General features: G+C 51.0%; 2 long non-coding RNA genes across 3 annotated transcripts in view; one reads left to right on the top strand and one right to left on the bottom strand.

Moving 5' to 3' along the window:
* Positions 1 to 23,177, top strand: part of LOC135976848 (uncharacterized) — a 1,653,704-nt gene that overhangs the window by 417,838 nt on the left and 1,212,689 nt on the right. The window lies entirely within an intron of this gene.
* On the bottom strand, positions 16,689 to 23,002 carry LOC135976678 (uncharacterized). 2 transcript variants are annotated; one of them, XR_010593985.1, is made up of 2 exons: positions 21,904 to 23,002; positions 16,689 to 18,689 (listed from the first exon to the last, which is right to left on the bottom strand). It is a non-coding gene; the product is annotated as an uncharacterized LOC135976678 (long non-coding RNA). The 2 variants fall into 2 exon arrangements; XR_010593986.1 differs by having other exon boundaries at positions 16,689 to 19,830; positions 21,904 to 22,119.

Here is a 23,177-nt window from a genome sequence, read left to right as displayed (position 1 = left end):
TGAGGAGCAGTAGGCGCTGTCCAGGGTTCTCTGCTCGGTGTCCCCGTCAGGTTCCCTTCTTTTGACCCTTTGACCGCACTCCTGTCCCTGTTTTTACATTATTTGTCCCCTGTAATCATTTGGGTTTTAGGCCCTGTGGGCCCTCCCCTTACGCTGGGGGGAATCCTTCAGCAGTGGGCGGGCTTCGCCCTCCTACTTCCCGGAACCCAATATGTACAGAGACAAAAAGGCATCTTTTAAAAAGTGGAAGTCCCTGGGCGAGATTATCGTCCCCAGAGACTGCCGAGGGCTGGAGAGGAGCCGTGACGATGGCGGGAGGAGAGGGTCGGTTCTACCAGAGGAAGAGCTGGCCAAGGAAAGGGGCTGATGTTCCCCCACACTGATAACCCGGCGCCCCAGGGAAAGCGAGGTGCTGAAAAGGCACCCGGGAGCAGGGCCGTCCCTAGCCATTCGTGTGCTCTATGCATCCCCCCCGTGGGGCTCAAGGCCTGCCCCCCATTCTCTGGGAGGCAGGAGCTGTGGGAGGCCACGTTTGGGGGCCCCACAGGCCCAGAGTGGCCCAGGGTATTAGCGGGTGATCAGGAGCAGCCCGCTCCGCTTCCCTTGCCCCGGCCGTATAACTCGGGGAAGGGAGGCCCCCCGGCAGCGGCAAGAACTGGAGCAGGCCGGCCCCAGCCTGCTCTACTCCGCCAGCTCCCAGGTGTGGCGCTCCGCTTCCCAACACTGGTGAGAGCCGAGGGCGGTCCTTTCTGTTACCCAAAATTGGGCCAGCTAGTAAGCTTAGGGAGGACTAATGACCCACCAGAGTTTGGCAAAAAGCAGCATGTTTATTATACTGAGAGCTAAGTTCAAAAGAAAGGGTCAGGGGGTCACACTCACACTCGCATACTCACGCTCCCCGGACAGGCACAGCACTGGAGACGTCAGGATCCTTTAAGGTAAGTGTCCCACAGCGCAGCGATGGATGGTGCGATGAAGGTAAGTCTTCCCGTGGCACGATGGAATGTAACACAGCGAACCACTGGCCAGGCGGTCCAGGCAAAGGGCCTTTATGGGAGGTACAAGCTTGTGAGTGCACCCCTGAGTGCATGGCCCCTTCCCTTTTTAAGGACCTGCTCCTCATGGTCTGCGTCTAGAGATGACTTGGCCACATCTGGTTGGTCACACTCCACCTCAGGCAGTGTCCATGCAGTGTCCATGCAGTGGGTGTGTGAGCGCTGCCTAATTAGAGGCCCAGACACCTCGTCTACCTGGGAGCTCTTCTGATCTTCCAGCTGCTCAAGCAGCCCTTTCATCCCACAAGCATTCCAGGAGGGAGGGGGAGGGGGAAAGCCACTTCACAAGTATTCAAAGAGGGAGAGGAGAAAAAAGGGGGGAAGTGTGAGAGACCTTTTGAGCATACAGGTTATACATAGCATACAGATCACTGGTGCTCCTACAACACTTCGCCCCTTGATCTATGATCATTACAGTAGTTGTTGTCGTTGTAGGGCAGAGGTGAACTGTTGCAAACAACCCAAACCGTTATAACCAGGTGAATATAACTAAAACCATTACAATTTACTAAACACCAGATATAACACAAACGCAAATGCAAATAATCATAATAATTGGGAATACAATAAAACCATCACCATTGCAAAAATTGGGTACATTGACCAAGAAATTGAGGCCCCAGTTTGATGCTGCAATAGCCATCAAACAATAAAAGTCAACCCTAACCTTTAAGTAAACACAACAAATAAGATTTGTAGGAGTACCACAGTTGTCATGCAAGGTTAAACTGATACATAGTAACAGAGAACTTGGTTAAATTGCTGATACTTAAACTAACATTTAGTTAAAAGAACAGGAGTATTTGTGGCACCTTAGAGACTAACAAATTTATTTGAGCATAAGCTTTCCTGGAGTACAGCCCACTTCATCGGATGCATAGAATGGAACATATGGCAAGAAGATATTTATACATAGAGGGAACATGAAAAGGTGGGAGTAGCTATACCAACTGTAAAAGGCCAATCAATTGAGATGAGCTATCATCAGCAGGAGAAAAAAAACTTTTGAAGTGATAATCAAGATGGCCCATAGAAGGTGTGAGGATACTTAACATGGGAAAATAGATTCAATTAGTGTAATGACCCAACATTCCCAGTCTCTGTTCAAACCTAAGTTAATGGTATCTAATTTGCATATTAATTCAAATTCAGCAGTCTCTCTTTGGAGTCTGTTTTTGAAGCATTTTTGTTGCAAAATTGCTACCTTCAAGTCTGTCACTGAGTGGTTAGAGAGGTTGAAGTGTTCTCCTACTGGTTTTTGAATGTTATGATTCCTGATGTCAAATTTGTGACCATTTATTCCGAAGAAGTGGGATGTAGCCCACGAAAGCTTATGCCCAAATACATTTGTTAGTCTCTAAGCTGCCACAAGTACTCCTCGTTCTTTTTGCTGATACAGACTAATACAGCTGCCACTCTGAAACAAAAGAAACAGTTACACCTTATGCAAAAATTGATATGGCTAATGTTATAGAAATTAAATTATGGAAGGAATGTGCATTTTCCTCAGAACATGTGCAGTGTATATTGTAAAAGGGGTAAAAGAAATGCAAAAACATACCATACTACTTAATTAAAATCCTATTAGGGCTCCAAAGGAGGTTGTGTTTTCTTTTTCAGATCGTTGTGCATTATGGAAGCAGAAGTTAAAAGTAATCAGAACTCTGGTGAAAGTTGATTGTGTCCCTTTTAAGACAGAGTCTCTGAGCTGCTGATGGCTTTGGATCCAAAAGCAAGCCAGAAAGCATCTGTGTTAATGCAAATAACCTAACTGATAAAGGCAGAAGCCATTGAAACCTGGCCTGCCTATAGAACAAACAGAGGAAAATATGGTGGTAATTCCTCTGTTTTGCCTGCAATCAGCAAGGACGGGTTAGATCACAGAAACCCCCTTGGGAGCTGCCACCCAATGTACCAAGACTACCGCTGCTCCTGTTTTCCCTGCCAGCTCAAGACGTCAGCACCCTGTCTTGCTGAGCCAGACACACCCATCTGCTCCAACACAGTCCCAGGGTCTGAATTACTTGTCCCAAAGCTGCAGATTTCCCTGAAAACAGCTCACAGAAGTGTGCTTGTCCTTAGCACTCAGATGCCCAACTCCCAATGGGGTCTAAACCCAAATAAATCCGTTTTACTCATAGATTGTTCGCCCTCTATAACACTGATAGAGAGATATGCACAGTTGTTTGCTCCCCCAGGTACTAATACATACTCTGAGTTAATTACTAAGTAGAAAGTGATTTTATTAAATACAGAAAGTAGGATTTCAGTGGTTCTAAGTAGTAACAGACAGACCAAAGTAAGTCACCAAACAAAACAAAATAAAAGGTGCAAATCTATGTTTAATCAAATTGAATACAGATAATCTCACCCTCAGAGATGTTTCAGTAAGCTTTTTCTCAGACTGGACACCTTCCAGGCCTGGGAACAATTCTTTCCCCTGGTACAGCTCTTGTTGCAGCTCAGGTGATAGCTAGGGGATTCTTCATGATGGCACCTCTCCTTCCTTGTTCTCTTCCACCCCTTTATATATCTTTTGCATAAGGCGGGAACCCTTTGTCCCTCTGGGTTCCCCCCCCCACTGGAAAAGGACCAGGTTAAAGATGGATTTCAGGTCAGGTGACATGATCACATGTCACTGCAAGACTTCATTACCCACTTGCCAGCACACACATATACATGAAGACTAACAGGTAAACACAGCCATCTGCAGACAATGCTCCTGGTTAATGGGAGTCATCAAGATTCCAAACCACTATTAATGGCCCACACTTTGCATAATTACAATAGGCCCTCAAAGTTATATTTTATATTTCTAGTTTCAGATACAAGAGTGGTACATTTATACAAATAGGATGATCACACTCAGTAGATTATAAGCTTTGTAACGATACCTTACAAGAGACCTTTTGCATGAAGCATATTCCAGTTACATTATATTCACTTCTTATTATGTTTTTATAAAACCATATAGACTGCACAACGTCACAGCCTAACTGATAAAGGTAGAAGCCATTGAAACCTGGCCTGCCTATAGAACAAACACAGGAAAATATGGGGGTAGTTCCTCTGTTTTGCCTGCAATCAGCAAGGGTATTTGTAAAAGAAAGGAATATTTTATGTGTAACCCTTCTCCCCGTCTGAGTTGGCAGCAACAAGGGCCGGGTGCAGTATCTAGGGGTTCCGTTTCAATAACACAATGCAAAACCAGCTCAAGCCCCCACCCAGTGACCTGGGACAATTACATACCACCCCCTGGGTGCCTCTAAGAGTCAATACTTCCCCTCTCACAAGCACAGAGTCTGAGTGTAGCAAAATCCTTTTAATAAAGTAGGGAAACAATGCAGCATTATGTTGGGGAAACACCACAAACAGGATTCATAACACAAACCATGAGCAAAAGACCCCCCCCCCCCCAAGTAAGTTTGGCAGTGTCCTTTTCCCCTCAGGGTCTTAAGTCCAGCAACCCAAAAAATCACCCAAAAGTCCAACCACTCTAACGTCTCTGTTCCTGGTCAGTGCAGCCCCAGAGTTCAAAAGTTTATCTGCAGAGTTTTACCTCCCAGCCTGTGGGGAGGGGGAAGCAGACAGCAGTGTTAAGGGGCACCTTACACAGTCAGAGGCCGACTGCCCAGCCTTTCCATGGGGTTCTGCTGCAGCCTTCACCGCAAGCTACTCCACCAGCCATCCCATGAGCCCCTCCAGCCATTCCATTAACTGCTCTGCTCCACTAGCTGCTCAGCAACACAGCTTCAAGTTCCTCCACAGCACTCAAGGATCTCAGCTCTTAGTAATTTTAGCTCTTTAGTGATGTCATCTTAGTACTGCTACACTGTTAGCCCAAAATGAATTCAGCTCAGCAGCCTATAACTAGACTCCTAATGGAATTAAAATTAGCTCTAATATTCTACAATAGAGAGAAGGTACAATTGATATTTCAGACCTTCAAAAAGGCCCCATAGCATCAGATACAAATACTTGTCCCCAGCCTCTCTCAAGTCATTGGGTTTTGGAACCTATGTCCCTTGTCTAGCAAGTGCTATTTAGTTGATGGCGAGTCCCTCTGTCATAAAACAGTTTCATTGTCCTTGATTCACATAATTAAGGTAACAACACTTTATTCTCCTGCCCCAGTAACAGAGAAACTGGGGATCCCACACCAGCCAAAGTGACCCTTTGGGCTCATGCTAGGCGGGGTGGGTGTGCCTATGCAAAGATCAGCCCCTGAAGTTCTTTTCCACAACTCACCACAATTCACCACCAGATGGCAGGGTAGAGCTCATCCTGACTCTACTTACATAAACAATAATCTGCCACCCCCAAAAGGGTAGCAACATGTTCTTTTTATCTTTCAGAAAATCAGGAAAAGCTGATATCAGCTGAAGAGCAACCCAAAATACCATGAATCTACGGTCACAATAGAAATTGTGTTTTGTGTTCTATGTCTTGTCTTGTGTTGTTTGTCTTGTTCCTAGCACTCTTGGCTACCCCAGACCTTGAGCCAGTGGGCTGGGGAGGATGGAAGTGTATGTTGCAAAAGCTGGGGAAGGCAGCCCACACTCCGGACACCAAGTGGATGGGTCCGTACCCCATTGTGAATTGCATCTCCCCGGCAGGGTACCAGCTTCAGCTACCAGGCAAACTAAAATGGGCACATGCCAATCAGCTCAAAACATATGTTTCTCCCTAGGTTTCTGGTCATGGCTTCGTGGGCCTCAGTTGTGGACTTGCCATCTGCCTGAACGATTCGGGTTTCCATCTGTTCATGGGATTATCTGGATAATTATAATTATAAGGAGGGAAAATACCTCCAGAGGCTCTCCCTGGTTTGAGTGGCTGATGGGGCCCGAGCCACAGTGTGGCATAAGGGTGGAGGGGAGGAGCCGTGGGGGCTATGCATAGACCGGATAGACATAGTAGGGCCACAGCAAAATACCTGGTGGGTGGCCCCGAACGTTCCATGGATCCCTGGGGGACAAACCTTGTTCCCCATGTGGTGGCCTGGAGTGTAATAGGAAGCCCTTTGGCAAGCAATAGTAGCCCCTTGATCCCTGGACAGAATATTGTTGTTGCAACCTCCTAAACCAGGCAAACAACATCCATGACAGAAGCCAGGAAGAGCCGTAACGGGACAACTAATGACTTCGAGAGTTTTATATGTGCCTCAGTTTCCACAATAGATGCATTTTTGTTGCTTTCTTTTTCTTTCCCTTTTGATTGTTAACAGGGCAAGGCAGTAACAGCGATAGCCCAGGGACAGCCCGAGCAGGAGTGGTGGGACCGGTTTTCCTGCTTCAGGCCTGCAGAATTCGTCAGCGCGATACGATGTATGGATGGTGGTACATATCGGTGGGGATTTTCAGGTGTCTGACACTTTTGTCATCCGTTGTTAACTTTACCACTGGGCAGGGTAGGATTCAAAGAGCCGCAAGGTGAAATGTTTCAGAGTAGCAGCCGTGTTAATCTGTATCCGCAAAAAGCACAGGAGTACTTGTGACACCTTAGAGACTAACAAATTTATTTGAGCATAAGCTTTCATGGGCTACATCCCACTTCTTTGGATGCATAGAATGGAACATATATTGAGGAGATATATATACAGACACATACAGAGAGCATGAACAGGTGGGAGTTGTCTTACCAACTCTGAGAGGCCAATTAAGTAAGAGAAAAAAAACTTTTGAAGTGATAATCAAGATAGCCCAGTACAGACAGGTTGATAAGAAGTGTGAGAGTACTTACATGGGGAGATAGATTCAGTGTTTGTAATGGCTCAGCCATTCCCAGTCTTTATTTAAACCTAAGTTGATTGTATCTAGTTTGCATATCAATTCAAGTTCAGCAGTTTCTCCTTTGAGTCTGTTTTTGAAGCTTTTCTGTTGTAAAATAGCCACCTGCAGGTCTGTCATTGAATGGCCAGACAGGTTAAAGTGTTCTCCCACTGGTTTTTGAGTAGTATGATTCCTGATGTCAGATTTGTGTCCATTAATTCTTTTGCGTAGAGACTGTCCGGTTTGGCCAATGTACATGGCAGAGGGGCATTGATGGCACATGATGGCATATATCACATTGGTAGATGTGCAGGTGAACGAGCCCCTGATGTTATGGCTGATGTGATTAGGTCCTATGATGATGTCACTTGAATAGATATGTGGACAGAGTTGGCATCGGGCTTTGTTGCAAGGATAGGTTCCTGGGTTAGTGTTTTTGTTCAGTGATGTGTGGTTGCTGGTGAGTATTTGCTTTAGGTTGGGGGGTTGTCTGTAAGCAAGGACAGGTCTGTCTCCTAAGAACTGTGAGAGTGAGGGATCATCTTTCATGCTGAACACAATGCCATCTACAGCCTCAGGAACAACTCTGACATCATAATTAAAAAGGCTGACAAAGGAGGGGCTGTCGTCATCATGAATAAGTTGGATTACGACCAAGAGGCTGGTAGACAGCTCTCTAACACCATATTCTACACGCCATTATCCTCTGATCCCACTGAGGATTACCTCTGCCCTGGAAAACCTGCAGCCCGCTCTCCGAGGAGCTGCCATGTGCAAGCCGGCCCCGGCCTACGCTGCACGGACAGCATCGTTCAGCCCCAGCGGGGGGGTCTTACACTTCCCGCCACAAGCTGCTCCACTCTCCTTCTGGCTCTGCTGTGCAATCTACAAGATAGAGGAGCTAGTCCTGTAATAATGCACCTACCCACACAACAATCTGTACAAATATCAAAGGACTTCACTGGCTTTCTAAATGACAGGAGTCGGAGAACAATTGGGAGCGTGGTTTTTATCACATCCTCCCTAGAGTCTGAGATCTCATCAAAGGACGTCCCTAATTGCTGGCTGTCTAAATGGCAGGAGAGCAATTCATTGGGAGCATGGTTCTTATCTACATCCTCCCTACAGTCAGCAATCTGCAGCCTACATCTTGATTGCTATCTGGTCCTATTTTTAGGCACCGCTTTTCGGCGCCCCCCAAATCATGGCACCCTAGGTGGCCGCCTAGTTTGCCTAGTGCTTGCATCGGCCCTGGAGCAGAGCCTAGCACAATGGAAACCTGATCTGTTGGGGTCTATCCGGGCACCTCTGTAATATAACTAATGACAAGTCCCCATAGCACTGGAGTCTGGGAGAGCAGCACCTCTGGGAATCTTTTCCAAGCTGATCCAGCTAAATATGGAGTCCGTAAAAATCTGCGACGAACATCTGAAAATGTTGCCCTGTGTCGGGCAAACAAGAAGGCCAGAGAATGGAGTGTCTTATAGGGTGTTCCCCATTCCCCTGTCAGCCCAGCCTGGGGGGGCATTCGCCCCTTGAGCTTTGGATTAAAAACAGCCCAGATCCCTAGACACCCCTAAATTCAAAGGCCAGGTCACCCCACTTCTCCGACACCCTGAAGGGCAGAGAGCAAAGATCCAGCCCCCTGGCACATGCCTGGCCCCAGGTGCGTTTAGGGGTTAATAGATAACCAGGCATGTTCCAGTAACAGGCCGAGATCCCGGCTCTGGGGCTGCAAATCTGGGAATGCCCCACATGGGGTGTCGGGGAGGGGCTGGGAGTCTGGACTAGCATCAGTTCTGGGAGAGGAGTGGGATCTAGTGGGGCTGGGAGTCAGGACTCCTGGGTTCTCTACCCCTGAATTCAGGACCCCTTGTGTGCTGGCCTAGAACGAGTGGGATAAGCCCTACTCACGGTGTGACCCTGTCTGGTTACAGTGGCTGGGATTGTCAGCGCCTGGCAGAGCCGCAGAGCTGGGGGCTGCACGTCCCCTCTAACCAGGACCCCGGTTTGCGCGGCCGAGCCCACACGCCCCTGCCCTGCTGTGCTGTCTGTGGCGGGGGCTGATCACATCCTGTCAGGGTGTAAATCCAGCGCCCGCAGCTCCACTTTATTAGATCAGGTCTCTGACAGCCTGCGAGGTAGAGACATTCGACATGCGCTCCTCTACGCTCCCCGTCCCCACCAGCTCTGCCAGAGCCCCTCACTCCCGACCCGCAGCCCCCTGCTAGCTCAGCCCTGGGATCTCGTGGTCGGCCACTCCAACCGGGACCTAGACAACACAGCCCATTTGATCTGCTGATCCACCTGGATCCGATCCCTGCGAGGAGACTATGTCATGGGAAATTTGTGTCAAAGCGCCCCACTGGTTCACCACCACACAGAAGAGGAGACACTCCGGGCAGGGGGGTGGTTCCCAGCTTGAGAGCCGTCCCCACCTGAGCGTGGAGCGAGCTAGCGCCTGAGAACAGAGTGCAGCCGCTCCGAGCGACAGGAGAGGCCGGGTGTCCGATCTGCGCTGAGCAGCAGCTGCCCTGATGGAATTCAGGAGCAAAATTAAATAAAACAAATGGACGATTTCAGCTACTGTGTTGTGTTATCAGAATAGAATCCGTCCCGTGCTCTGCTCTGTCCCATGGTGACATGCCCGGAGTCGTTTATAAGCACCTGTTGTAGCCTACGAGGAGTCTTGTAAGAATTAGATGTTTGATAACGAGCTCTTCAATCTCGCAGAGAAGGTGTAACATGATGCAATGGCTGGAAGATGAAGCTAGATACATTCAGATGGGAAAAGTGCAGATTTTTAACAGTGAGGATAACGATTCACTGGAATAGGTTACCAAGGGGGTTGGAGATGGGACGTCTTTCTAAAAGATCCACTCTAGGGATTATTTGAGGGCCGTTCTCAGGCCCGTGTGAAATGGGAGTTCAGATGAGATGATCACAATGGTCCCTTCTGCCTTGGGATCTCAGAGTCCAGTGCATATTGTGCCCCACAGCTACTGCCATGATCGGAATAGCCGACAGAGCTGAGATAAAACAAACGGGGAAAATACACATACAAAAGAAAACCCAAGTCCAACGGACTTTTCAAAAATTACACTGAAATGCAATGAATTTGTTTGTTTCAAAATGTTTCCTCAGCTGGGGCAAGGACTGTCTCTCACTGTGTCTGGGCAGCACCCGGCCCAACGGGACCCTGATCTCTTGGGGTCTATCCGGGCACCTCTGTCAAGTCCCCACAGCACTGGAGTCTGGGGGAGCAGCATCTCTGGGAATCTTTTCCGAGCTGATCCAGCTAAATATGGAGTCCATCATAATCTGCCACAAACATCTGAAAATGTTGCCCTGTGTCCTGCAAACAAGAAGGCCAGAGCTTGGAGTGTCTTAAAGGATGCTCCCCATTCCCGTCAGCCCAGTCTGGAGGGGCATTCGCCCCTTGGGCTTTGGATTAAAAACAGCCCAGATTCCCAGACACCCCTAAATTCAAAGGCCAGGTCACCCCACTTCTCCGACACCCTGCGGGGAGCGGTGCAGAGAGCAAAGATCCAGCCCCCTGGCCCATGCCTGGCTCCCAGGCGGGTTCAGGGGTTAATCGTTAACCAGGCATGTTCCAGTAACAGGCCGAGATCCCGGCTCTGGAGCTGCAAATCTGGGAATGCCCCACACAGAGGTGCCGGGGAAGGGCTGGGAGTCTGGACTAGCCCCAGCTCTGGCAGGGGAGTGGGATCTAGTGGGGGTAGGGCTGGGAGTCAGGACTCCTGGGTTCTCTACCCCTGGGTTCAGGACCCCTTGTGTGCTGGCCTAGAACGAGCAGGACAAGTCCTACTCGTGGTGTGACCCCGTCTGGTTACAGCGTCCGGGATTGTCAGTGTCTGGAAGAGCCGCAGACCTGGGGGCTGAACGTGCCCTCTAAGGCAGGACCCCGGTTTGCATGGCCGAGCCCACACGCCCCCTGCCCTGCTGTGCTGTCTGCGGCGGGGGCTGATCACATCCTGTGAGGTCTTTGACAGGCTGCAAAGTAGAGACATACGGCACGGGGCTCCCCTGGGCTCCCCGCCCCCACCAGCTCTGCTGGAGCCCCTCACTCCACCCCACAGCCCCCTGCTAGCTCAGAACTGAGCTTCCCCCACTCCCAGCTCTGCTGCTGTCCCTTAATCTACACCCAGAGCTCCCTGCTTGCCCAGCCCTGGGCTCCTCACACCCAGCTCTACCAGAGCCCCTCACCCCCACCGCCATGCAGCCCCCTGCCTGCCCAGCCCTGGGCTCCCCACACCCAGCTCTACCAGAGCCCCTCACTCCCCCCCACCCCACAGCCCCCTGCTTGCCCAGCCTCGTTTCCTCACACCCAGCTCTGCCAGAGCCCCTCACCCCCCCCCCTGCAGCCCCCTGCCTGCCCAGCCCTGGGATCTCGCAGTCGCCCACTCCAACCAGGGCCGAGTTGACACTCCCAGTGGATGAGCAGCATTTGCTCCGTACACCCGACGGGATCTGATTCCCTGTTTGATACTGAGAATTTCCAGGTCACAGGGTATTTATGTCAGAACGTCCCACTGGTTCACCCCAACACGAACAGGAGACACTCTGGGTAGATCCCCACTTTGCGCTGGAGCGGGGGTGTCCTGCTCGGAGAGCCGTCCCCACCCGACCACACAGCGAGCTAGCGCCTGAGAACAGAATGCAGCTGCTCCGAGCAACAGGAGAGGCCCCTGGCTTTCCCCTTCCAGACCCACAGAGCCAGGAGCCCCCGTCCCTGATCACTGGCCTCAAACTCCTGACGATAGCCCTGCTGGGCGTGGGGCTGGCTGGTAAGAGACTCCTGCCCCTGCGGCCACCCGGGTCCCTTCAAAAGCTGCTGGGGAAATGCCAAAGGGCATCAGACCCCAAAGGCAGAGGAGGGAATAGGGCCTGGCTGGCTCAGGGAATGGGACACAGGGCTGCTCGCCTCTAGGGGGCACCAGCTCTGATCCAGCTGACTCAGGGGCAGGGACTGGGACAGGAGAATTTTGTGATTTCTGGATCTTTGCGAGTTAAGCTGTGAGTAGCCAGGAAAACTGTCTGCAGGTGAAAGTGACAAGGCTGAACTAACACTCTTGACCATCAGGGGCTAATGTGGCACTACAGGAGGCTGGGGAGTCCAGGGCTGTTCCTGGGGGTGGTGTGCACTGGTCAGACTGGGAGGTGGTGATAGTGATGCCGGTTATTGGTCATTGCAGGAAGTCAAAGCAGGGAGGAAGCAGCATCTCTTCCACAATCCTTGTAGTGGGAAGCAGGGGGGGTCTAGTGGGTTAGAGTGGAGGGAAGGAGGGGGGCTGGGAGTCAGGACTCCTGGGTTCTCTCCCCGGCTCTGGGAGAGGAGTGGAGTACAGGGCATAGAACATTGCTTCCCAAACTGGGGGGCATGAAGAAATTCTAAGGAGGGAGTGTGAGGCTGTGAAATTTTCATAACGAAAAACATTTTTAATAGCATAAACATTATTTATTTATTTAATAGACCAGATGTGGGCAAACAATGGGCCGTGGGCCACATCTGGCCCATGGGACCATCCTGCCCGGCCCTTGAGCTCCGGGCCAGGGAGTCTAGCCCCCGGCCCCTCCCCCGCTGTCTCCCCTCCCCTGGAGCCATGCCACCGTGCGGGCAGCATGGCTTGCGCCAACCCACCTCCCAAGTTTTCCAATAAGCCAGTCCTGCCGCTCTGAGGAGCATGGTAAGGGGGCAGGGAGCTGGGGGAGGAGGGGTTGGATAAGGGCAGGAGGTCCTGGGGGCAGTCAGGGGACAGGGAGTGAGGGAGGTTGGATAGGGGGTGAGGTCCCGGAAGGGGCGGTCAGGGGACAAGGAGCAGGGGGGGTTAAAATTATGAATTGAATTTATTAAAAGGGGGGTTGGATGATCGTAAAGGAGAGGTGGGGGACGTGAGGGTTTCTCAAAAATTAAAAAGGGGCCGTGATACCGAAAAGTTTGGGAACCAATGGCATAGAACAGGGATCTCAAATACGCGGGCCGCGGGCGGCCCACAGGGCTATTTCCTGCGGCCCACCCCTGCCCCCCCGGCCTACCTCCAGGCCAGGGGTGGGCAAACTACAGCTGCAGGATTGTCCCGTTCGAGCCCCACGCCGCTCCCTGAATCGGTTGGCATCACGTCCCTGTGGTCGCGGGGTGGGGGAGGGAGAGAAGCAGAGGGCTCCATCCGTGTGTTGCCCTGGCTTCCAGGACCTCCCCCCTCCCCCGCCTTGGCAGCTCCCATTGGCAGGGAACGGGGAACCGCGGCCAATGGGAGCTTCTGGGGAGGTACCTGGAGGTGCGGCAAGCAGCGTGCGGAGCCCTGCATCCCCCTCCCCCAGGGGCCGTGATCCTGGTATACACGTAACTGCAGGGGGAAGAGATTTCTGTTGGGAGATGGCTCTTTAATCAAACAAAGGAAGACAAGATCCAATCATCTAAAACTGAAACTAGACAATTGAATCAAGAAATAAGGTGCAAATTTTAATAGTATTCATTAACCATTGGAACCATTAACCTAGGATGTGGTGGAGTCTCTGGCTATGTCTACACTAGAGACCTTACCAATGCAGCTGTTCCACTGTAAACTCTCTCGAGCTGACAGGAGAGAGCTGTCTCGTCGATGTAATAAAACCACCCCCAATGAACGGTGGTAGCAATGTCGGCGAGAGAAGCTCTCCTGCCAACATAGCGCTGTGCACATTACCGCTTATGCTGGCGAAACTTATGTCACTTAGGGGGGTATTTTTTTCACACCCCTAAGAGACAGACATTTTTCCAAGAAAAGTGCTAATGTTGATAGGGCCTTGATCACAGAAAGTCTTTACATTTAGATGGGATAGCTTTAGAGAAGGTGTGCTCTAAATAGAACAGAAGTTAGGGACTAGATGCAGGTCACTCTAAAAAAAATTCCTTTGGAAAAACTTCAACCATTGAAAAATGCTGCTCCAGTGGGATCATACACACCCGGAGCTGTGATTTGCTGCAAATGCTGTCATTCTGCACAGTGATGACCTGCCAGAATGTTAACAACCGGTTCCCTACCGGGTCTTCGGCGGAACTTCGGCAGCGGGTCCTTCAGTGCCGCCAAAGACCCGGAGCGAGTGAATGACCCGCTGCTGAAGTGCCACCGCCAACCCGGTAGGGAACCAGTTATTAAGCACCGCCCAGTGAGTACAAGCCAAGACCCCCCCACCCTAACTGCCTCCCAGGGCCCCACCCCCCCCAACTCGCCCTGCTCCCTGTCCCCTGACTGCCCCGACCCCAGGGGTGAAAGTAGAAATAGGGACTTACCGGTACGGGGCTGGGTTGGGGCCAGCTCTGGCCCCCGGAAGGGGCAGGGCCTCAGGCGGAAGGGGCGGGGATGGGGGGTCAGAACCAGCCCCAGCCTGCCCTGTACTTGTAAGTGCCCTCCCCCTCCCCCTCCCCCACCAGGGTAGCAGCGGCAGCTGGGGGCTCCGGCAGCAGTTTAAAGGGCCCAGGGCTCGGCTGCTGCTATTGCCTCGGGCCCTTTAAACCACTGCCGGAGTCCCCGGCTGCCGTGCTACCCCAGGGCTCTGGCAGCAGGGCTCCGGTGGCTATTTAAAGGGCCGGGGCTGTAGAGGCAGTGGGCGCCCCGACCCTTTAAATAGCCCCTGGAGCCCCGCTGCCACTACCCCAGGGCTCCAGCAGCAGGGCTCTGGCAGCAATTTAAAGGTCTTGGGGCTCCAGCCTTTAAATGGCCGCTTTGGAAGCCAGGCCGCCCCAACCCCGTCCCGTTCCACGTCCCCTGACCTCCGCCCCCAGAACCTCCGCCCCCTCCAACCACTCCTTGCCCCTTATCCAACCCCTCCTTCCAGCCCCGGCCCGGCCCCCTTACCATGCCCAGCCCTTTAACAGACGGTTCTAAACTGGCTTCTAAATTTAACAACCGCTTCCCACGAACCGGTGCGAACCAACTCCAGCTCACCCCTGATTCTGCACCTTTGGAGTGGAGAAGATAGTATCACCATGGACAATCATATACATGGTTTCAGCTACACTCCTGGTCCAGTAACCCAGCCACGAAACGACACTGCCCCCTACAGTGCAGGGTGCAGAAGTGCCCATTGCGCTTTTGAATCTCCTGCTAACCTAAGTGAGAGTTCAGGAAACACCCTCATCTCTTCTCAGGATGTGTCATAAGAGTCAATAAAACCGTTTCCAGTTCTTCTTTTCCTTCTAGTTTTAAAAATAGCCCAGGCCTTTTTTGTTTTTTCAACAGAAAACAAAATCATAATGATTTTTCATTTGCAAAAACACTTGTTAAATGTTTGAGGTGCTGACTTTCTAATGTGCCCCCAGCTCTGCCCCAGGCCCTCCCCCCACTCCACACCTTCCCCTAAGGCCCAACCCCGCTCCACCTCTTCCTGCCCCTTCCCCGCCTCTTCCAGCCCCCGCTCTGCCCCATCTCTTGCTGCCCCATTCCGCCCCCTCCCCCAAGCGTGCCCCACCCTCGCTCCTACCCCCTTGCCCCCAGCTCTTCCTGCACACCGCTGCACACTGCTGGGGGTGGAGGGGAGGAGCTGATCGGTGGGGCTCTGACTCCTCTCTGACTCCCTTTCCCAGTCTATCAATAACACAGTTTGCAAAGGGCACTGATGTAAAATGCACCGAGCTGGCTGGGGATAGAAAGGGATGGAATTCCTTCAGGGTATGGGGGATGGTACTTGTCTAATTCCCAGTGGGTTACTGGGACCATAATTGCTGTTTGCTATCTCTCCCTGGCCCTGCAGACCCTGGAATGATGAATTAATAAGAGACACGCTGATGAAACCAGATTTGCTGAACCGGTGACGCTGCCTGCCCTTACGCTTCCCGTGCTGCTGCCTCTCACCTCTCCTGACCAATCAAATGCCACATGAGAATCATCAGTCGGACTGATTGCGACTCTAACTGATTACTGTGCTGTTCATTGATTGTGGTGTCTTTCGATGGAACAAGGGCAAAGAGCTCTGTCCCTCTGTTGCCTGGGGAATGCCAAGAGCTTTGCAAAAATAAAAATAAATGCAACTGCACAAAAAGCTTTGGGATTGTTTCTTTTTAAAATGTTTCTCAGTAAATTAATTTGACTTCCAGACTGGCGCGGGATTTGCTCCATTCTCAGGGCATGTCTACACTACAGCCCTAAGTTGACCTATGTTAGTAATTACTGTGGTGGCTGATGTCCACACTACCCTCCTTCTGTCAGTGATGCGTGTCCTCACCAGGAGCGCTTCCCCAGACTAAAGAGGGGCAGTGTGGGAGGCTGAGAGCTCAGCTGCCTTCCTACCGCCCTGCCACCCCCACCCGCTACCCCCGGCTCCCCAGTGGGAGCGGGGGCCAGCTGCAAAGGGTTCTTGACTCCCTGAACAGGAAGCAGGGAGCCCCCAGGCAGCAGACTGGCTGGGAGTGGGGACCCGGGGGTAGCCGGGCTCAGGACAGCAAACTGCCGATGTAAGTAACACAGGTGTTTGCACAGACACTGCATCACCCTAACTACACCAACAGAAGTGCTACGCCTCTCGTGGAGTTACGATGTCGGTGTAGGAGGGCATTTTATCAGCAGGACAGGGCTGCAGTGTGGACACTGACATAATTAGGTTGAGGTAAACAGCCTTATGTTTAGACCAGACCCAAGTGCTGTAATTTCTGTTAGGGAATTCTGAACTCTGTGTAGGTGAGGCGCGGGGAATAGGTTGTGCTCTCCAATACCCTTCCCTCTTCCTCGGTTGGGAAGCATTGAGAAAAAATAAATAATTGAGCAACTCACAAATCCAGTTGTTGCCAGCACAGAGTGCCCGAGGCAAAGCAACAGCGGGGTCCGTTGCCCGTTGTGCTTCGCGCCAATAAACACACCAGGGGGAGAAGCAAACAAAGTTTATTTGGGATCCCAAAGCGGTGCAAGGAGACAGGCACATCTCAGATCAAGCACATTAACAGGAACAGTTTTTCTTCTTTTATACATTTTGCAGTTAAGCCTCACCCCCCCCTTTCCGCTCTAGCCCTCCCTTTCTCCCCCCCTTCCTCCCTCTACCCCTCCCGTCCCTGGTAATAGTTAAGTCATGCTTGGCAGCTATTAGCCTAGCTTGTTAGTAACTTCTTTAAACCGTTATCTTGTCCTTTTTCCCTTCAGCCAGAAACATGCAGCCTCATTATTACTGCTTGAGCAGGGGGTTGCACACAGATAACTGGTTGCTTACATATTCCAATTGCACCTGGCTTTTGAGGTTGATTAGAATTTAAACATGGAAGGATAGAGTTTGGTTCACTTAGGCCTAGTGCAAGAAGGCTTTATTGACACTTAGTGGCCTTCCACCCTCCCGAGTTACTTAGGGTGATGCCTAGTGACGTCAACAACTCCCTCATTTGAGAATGCTCAACAAGCTTTTGGCTGAGTTTTCTCATATTCTGTGGACAAGATATGATTAAGTGCTATGAAGCTGGGGTTTTCAATGAGAGGGTATGCCGGGATTTTTGAGGAACGGGGGGCACAAAGCTTACGGAGGAGCATTTTAAAGCAAGCCTTCAGGAGGAGGGTGACCAGGCACAGTACCACACCGGTGAGGAGGAGACGCACAAGGCCACCCCCGAGTCCTCCTAGGTTGGGCAACCAACTTCAAAGGGAATCGAAAACTGTGGGTTTCCTTTCCTGGGCCTTCCACTGCTTGAAAGCCTGTTTGGCCGACAGGACGTGCTTGTTAATGTCCTGTGAGTTTTCCGGGACATAAGTACAACATTCACTCCCAATAAGGGCACACACCCCGCCCTGGGAGGCTAAAACATAATTTAAGGCCTGTCTGTTTTGCAGGGATAGCAACCGGAGCTGGTATAGCTTTGAGTTAAGGCTCTTCTCTATGGCCAAGGTTTCATTGGCTAACGTGGTGAGAAACACAGAGAGCCTGCGATAAAATTGGGTTAGCCGTCCCACCCCATGGGATGGGAGGAGGATTATACCCAACCTGTCTCCTTCTTTAATGGGCTCTGAGGTGGCATACAAAGATTTATGCTGCCTGGGGCGGCCAGGGGTTGTCCCTTAATGCATACTGGGATTCAATGTGACAAGGGGGTACCTGAGGTATTTCTTCCCCTACTGAACCATCTCCAACAGATATCTGACCAATTTTCGGGGACCACCCTCCAGGGTAACCCTGCTGCATGATGTGGGATTTGGGAGCATACTCAGCAGTTAGAGAGGTTAAACTCTTGGGCAAAGCAAACCTTCAAGGACTCATATGTGTTTGTTTCCAAGTTAGTAGGGATCCCTTTCCATCCCACATGTGCCTGGGGGGAAACGGGAGGTAACGAAAGGAGTGTCCCTATGGCAAAGAGTACCACTGTGGCAGACCCTGGACCTGAACTCATGCTGGGCAGGTGACCCTAGGGCCTAACAATTACAATTCCCCAAATACCCACAAATATCAATTACCAATAGTAGGCAGATTAAAAACAAAAGGACCAGGCCACCAGGTTAGGCCAGCCCTGTGAGAGTAAACACAAACAACGCTTAGAGTTTTCAAGGGGAGTGCGCTGCGACTGTCCAAAGAGACCACAGGGCATTCCCAGCAGATCTTATTGTTTTTTTGAATAACAGTTTAAGTCCCAGGTCATCACTGGTAATCCTTTTCCGTAGGCTGGATGGTTCACCATTCAGGAGCGGGCACTGCCTTCAGACGGGAGTGATGAATCCAGTTCTTGTGTCCCTTGACCTTTGCTGCTGTGTGGGAGACCAGCAGGACGGTGTGGGGTTCCTTCCACTTTTCTTGGAGAGGCTCGTCCTTCCAGGTCCGAACGAGAACGGAATCGCCTGGCTGCAAGGAGTGGACAGGGGAATCCAGCGGGAGAGGCTGCAAATCTCTGGTATACCTGTGGAGAGAACAGAGAACAGCAGACGGAGAGCACATATACTGAGATAAAAAGCCACACCCCATTTCCCACTTCCTTGCCAGAACCGGTGTCCCGTTCATAGGCCATGCCCTTCCAAACATAATCTCGAAGGGACTGAGCCCTAACCTGCCCTTTGGGAGAGCGCGAATGCGGAGCAAAACAAGGGGTAAGGCATCAGGCCACTTAAGGGAAGCCTCTTGGCAGACCTTTGAGAGGTGCCGCTTAAGTGTCTGATTTGTGCGTTCCACTACCCCATTGGCCTGCGGTCGCCATGGAGTGTGGAGCTTCCAGGGGATTTGCAGGGCATCCGATATCTTCTGAACAACTTGCGATGTAAAGTGTGTTCCGTTGTCAGATTCCATCCACTGGGGGAGTCCGAAGCGGGGAATGATCTCCTTGACAAATTTCAGAGCCACCGTTTTGGCAGTGTTATGGCATGGGAAGGCTTCAGGCCATCCGCTGAATCGATCCACCAAGACGAAAAGGTATTTGAATCCTTGGGTCCAGGGGAACTCAGTAAAGTCTATTTGCCAAACCAGCCCCGGGCCTGGGGTAGGTTCCAGAGTGACTGGTGGGACTCACACTCCTGGTCGAGGGTTGTTCTTTTGGCAGACTAGACATTTAGCCTGTACCTGGGAGGCCAGGGGTCTAAGTCCAGAGGTTAGAAAATATTTACTCATAAGCTGGGTAAGAGCCTCCCTGCCAGCGTATGATTCTTTGTTTCTTCACCAGGGTCAGTTCTTAATGTCTTTTGTAGTCAGGAATTCCTGGACTTTGTGGTTTCAATGAAGCAAGTGTTCCTTCTTCTCTTTTCCTGAAACAGTGTGGTTCAGCATCATACAGGGGAGAGGTTACTAGCACATCACCCTGTCTTTAAATAGGATTATCATCAGTCGGAGAGTCCTCCCGAGGTGGAGGGGTCTTTTTACAGTAAGAAGCCTGGGTCCAGGTGGGCAGTCCTTGGTACTTCACAGCGGTGTTGGTGGTTAACAGGACTTGGAAAGGGCCTTTCCAGTGTGGAGCCAAAGCAGTTTTTCGTTGATGGACTTTACGTAGACTCAGTCTCCTTGTTTCAATGAATGACAGGGCTGCTAGGTTCATTGGTTAGCACTTCTTTTATCTGTGAGAAAAGAAACCTAACACATTTCATTAATGCCTGGCATTGTTTTGCAGATCTCATAGTTGCTTGGGCACATTCAGGCCCCCCTTTTCTTGGTTGTCAGCCAAGTCTCAGCTGTGAACAATGTCCTTGGATGGTGCCAGCATCTTATCTTTGGACTGAGCTTGCTAGCTACATTTTTTTCCCTCAGTTAACTCGTTCTGTTCTTTTTCCTTCTCTCCTTCTTGGCTTCTTTTAACTTAGAAAGGAAACTTCCACTCTTCACTCATACACCTTTTCCCAACAATGAACACGTACACATTGCCATTATACACCCAGCAAAATAACTTCTATACAGAGCTTTGGAGCAACAAACCAGGACGAGCACACCCACTTTTGAGGAGTCCAACAAAGTTCAGGAGGCTCACAGTGGCTTTAAGGCAAGGGATGAGACCCACAGCAGCAATTAACAAGTCATCCACATATTGCAGGAGGAGTACCCTGTCCTCATTGTCCCACTCCTCCAAGTCTCTGGCCAGGGCCTGGCCAAACAGAGTGGGGGAATTTTTAAATCCCTGGGCCAACACTGTCCAGCAAAGCTGCTTTTTAACCCTCCTTTTGTCCTCCCACTGGCTCCACTCTGGGGCTTGCAAGGCTGAGGGCTCAGTAGCAAGAGTCATTATCCAGGCATTCTCTGGGGGTAAGGTGAGGGTTATTTCATTTTGGGTGAAATGCAGGGTGGCTCCTAAACGACAAAGCAGGTCCCGTCCCAGTAGAGGCGTTGGACAATCAGGGAGGTAAACCAGTTTGTGAGATAGAGTTCTGTTTCCCAAAGCACATTCCGCTGGGGCATATACTGGGCACTTGGTTCCTTTCCCTGTGGCACCCACCACAGTGAGGGACTCTGACACAGGGAGCTGCAGGGGTTGGTTTACGGCGGTTCGTGCATCTCCAGAGTCTATTCAAAAGTCTATGTCCGAATCTCCCACCCTCATGTTTACTCGGGGTTCCGGGGGCAGGATAGTCCATCTCCCCTGACACCCCCTATTCTTGATCCTCCGCTGCCATCATAGGGGTACCTTCCCTTTCGGGGCACTCATTTTTCCAATGTCCCTTCTTTCGGCATCTGGCACACTGGTTGCGACCCAGACGCCTTTCCTGTGAGCCAGGGCGTCCACGTCCTCTCATTCCCCGGCCCCTTCCACCTTCCTGGAATTTTCCCCTGCCACCAACCTATACTGCTGCGACCATCATTTTCACTTGCCTCTTTTCCTTTTCTTTAGACACAACCTGATTACTCTCCACCCAGACAGCAGGGTCCACATAAGGACATTACAATCATCACAGTCAGGCTTACAGCTAGCCAGGCACCCTTCAAAGACCGAGATAGACTTGCTTGGGTTCGTAGAGAATTCCCCTGCCTGTGCCTTAAAGGCTGCTAGGTCCACCGGGTTAAAAGACACATGGATGTAAACCTGCATAGTAGTGGCCTGATTCCTATTTGAGCCACGTCTGGACACCACGGTCTCAGTGATCAACCGATAAAATTCCACATAGGGGGCAATCTCTGGGACCTGAGACACCTTGTCTTTATATGGTGGGGGTGTGATAGCCGAAGGGGACACCGGACCTGCCATTACAGCTGTGGGGGGGTTCTGGGGACTAACAGTAGCTACTACTGAACCTGTCGGAGTCAAATTACACTTTTTCAAAATATCTAACCTATCTCTTAGCAACATAAACAACTGTACATACATATGTTCATTCCATTTACCCGTTTGCCGACAAAACAGAAGTAATTGAAAGATCGTGTTATAATTAAGTGATCCTTCCGGTGGCCACCTTTCCTGGTCCTCTAGCTGATATTGAGGCCAGTCTACTGTACAGAATCTTTTCAATTTACTTTTAGTTATTGGATTTGCGCCAAACACTTTCCAATATACCAGAATGCATTCCAAAGGTGTACACCTTGCCCTGCCTGCCATACTCTGTCCCTGCCCCATAGGGAGACACTGGGCGTCCCCAGGTCATAACAGGTAGACACTGGGCATCCCCAGGTCAAGACAGATAAAGTCCCCACTGGACTGTTCCTACCTTATCCAAGAGTCCGGTTCTGCACCATCGCCCTATCCATGGGACCGATTCCCCACCGTCACCCGCAGCTGCTTCTCCACTACTCGAGCGCATTGCACTGTTGTGCCCTCTGGGGTCGACCAAACCACGTCTTCGCCGAGGCCCCCGGTAAAGTCACTGGTGCGCGCTGGACGTCGGTTGTTGCCGCAATCTGTCGACCTCTTGTCCTTTTTCCCTTCAGCCAGAAACATGCAGGCCTCATTATTACTGCTTGAGCAGGGGGTTGCACACAGATAACTGGTTGCTTACATATTCCAATTGCACCTGGCTTTTGAGGTTGATTAGAGTTTAAACATGGAAGGATAGAGTTTGGTTCACTTAGGCCTAGTGCAGGAAGGCTTCATTGACACTTAGTGGCCTTCCACCCTCCCAAGTTACTTAGGGTGATGCCTAGTGACGTCAACACAGTGGAGCAGGAAGGAAAAGGGTCTGTAACCTGAGCTCCAGGGCGACAGTTCCTAGGACTGTGGCTGGGAGAACAAGTGGCAATTTTCCTTTCAGGGTAGATGTTCCAGCACATAATCCCCAGAGGTCTGGAGATGTCTCCCTGCACTCCGTTAAACGAACCCTTTCCCGAACAGTTCCACTCTTTTGGCCTGAACATCACACAGGATTTGCTCCCATCAAAACAACCCAGAACCTGCACCTCAGTCTTGCTTCTTCAAAGGACACAAGTTATGGCACAAACTTATGAGAAGGCTTAATTTGTTCTAAATTATTTGGGGCTTCAGCCCCTTCCACTGGCTTCTGAGCTTCATCCAGTCCTCCTCTCTACGCCTGGACCAGCACTATCTATCCTTCACAGGAGAAACAAAATCTTTTCAGGAAAAAAAAAGACATTAGGGTGGCATTTTTCAAGGGAGAGTAAAGAAGTTAAAGGAGCTGGACACCTAACTTCCTTAGGCCTGTCTGAAAATCCCAGTCTAGGGCAGTAGAACAATATGTTTTTCAAAACAGATGAATGCAGTGTTGCTGTTTGGATCATTCAGGAAGGGCAATGTTGAACACTGTTGGGGAAAAAAGTGGTAGCTCCTTCCAGAGCCCCTCTCCTCGCTCTCCTGGATTGTGACAGCACAAGCAGCAACACCCACACAACCTGTAAGCAGCTGTCACAGCTCGGATTGAGCGCCCCCTCTTGGCCACTCACCAGACTGCTGTAGGGAGACCCAGCAACTGCCTTCCATATTTTAAGCCTCCAGAGTCTGAACAGAGCCCAGGCACTGCCCGTCTTGAGC

The sequence above is a fragment of the Chrysemys picta genome, chromosome 20 (assembly GCF_011386835.1).
Source record: "Chrysemys picta bellii isolate R12L10 chromosome 20, ASM1138683v2, whole genome shotgun sequence".
NCBI classification, from domain to species: domain Eukaryota; kingdom Metazoa; phylum Chordata; order Testudines; family Emydidae; genus Chrysemys; species Chrysemys picta.
Note: the sequence above shows the minus strand (reverse complement) of the source record. Positions and strands in the feature narration are given on the sequence as shown.